Genomic DNA, 1,207 nt, shown 5'->3' with positions numbered 1-1,207 from the left:
AGTTGTTTTGAAACTAAAGAGCTTTTTTATTATTATTCTAAAGGCTTAACATGTAATCTATAGTTTTTGATTGTTTTTGTTCTGATCGGTGGAATTATACAAAAGTTATATAAATTTTTATTTTTTTTGGTAAAATTTTTCTTAATTAAATGTTTAATTTTGATGCACTATGGCTTAGGTAGTATATTAAATGATCAAATTTTTAAACAGTATTCTAAAAGCTTAATCTGTTTTCCTAATAATAACAAAGAATTTGTTTCGATCTGTTATGTTTTTTCGAAGTTTATACTTTTTTTTTAAAAATTCATACTTTTTAAACTGCTTAACTTTGCTGCACTATGGATCAAGTTGTGTGTAAAATGTGAAGCTTTTCAAATAATATACTGAAAGCTAAAGTGCTTCTCTATTAACATACCGAGTTCCATACACATCGGGAAAGTAATTGAGTCCTTCGATCAATATTTGAAAAGTTTTTCAAAATTTAAAAGAAAATCCTATTGCAACTCTGTTCTAACTTCATCATTAATTAATGACATATTAACTTTATTTTTATACATATTGTTATTTCCATTTTTTAATTATTTATTAATAATCATTGTTTTCTTTTTTTGTTAAGAAAATATTGTATTTATTTGCCTTTTTATTATTATTATTATTGTTATTTTTAATATATAATTAACAAATTAATGCAATGATTATAAAGTTTTTTTCTTTTGGTTTGTGGTTAATGAGTTGTTTTAATTTAATTTTGAATTTTATTGTTTTTTAAGTTTTCTTTAGAAATATACTTTACATAATAATGTTTTTTACATATGTAATTAAGTATTTCTCTGCTTGTTTTCTTTCAGTGTAATTTTATTGATTATATTTTTTTTATCTTTTCAATAGGGAGGTTTATTAAATAATGTTTTTTATAGAGTTTTTGCTTTTTTAATATTTTTCTTATATATTTTATTATGTTTTTTTTTTATAAAATAAATCAGTCTATGAAATAAGTTTTCTTTTTTTTAATTTAATTTTATATATTCTTTTATGTTTTTACTTGTCGGGTAAAGGGGCTTAAAAGTTTGTTACAATGGGCTCACTTTCAAAGGGTTTGTGAAAATTATTTTGTAAAAAAAAACAATTCAACAGATATTAAAAGAAAATTTAATATGAAATCTGTTCTATGGTCAAGACTATAGCTTTAACTATTATATAGTCAAAA

The 1,207-nt window shown here is 20.9% G+C and overlaps 1 protein-coding gene across 1 annotated transcript in view; it reads right to left on the bottom strand.

Moving 5' to 3' along the window:
• The window catches only part of LOC111677616 (probable citrate synthase, mitochondrial), a 38,230-nt gene that overhangs the window by 5,615 nt on the left and 31,408 nt on the right, over nt 1-1,207 (bottom strand). The gene's annotated exons all lie outside the window — the stretch shown is intronic.

Source organism: Lucilia cuprina, chromosome 3, assembly GCF_022045245.1.
Source record: "Lucilia cuprina isolate Lc7/37 chromosome 3, ASM2204524v1, whole genome shotgun sequence".
Classification (NCBI taxonomy): Eukaryota; Metazoa; Arthropoda; class Insecta; order Diptera; family Calliphoridae; genus Lucilia; species Lucilia cuprina.
This window is presented reverse-complemented; position numbering and strand designations above follow the sequence as displayed.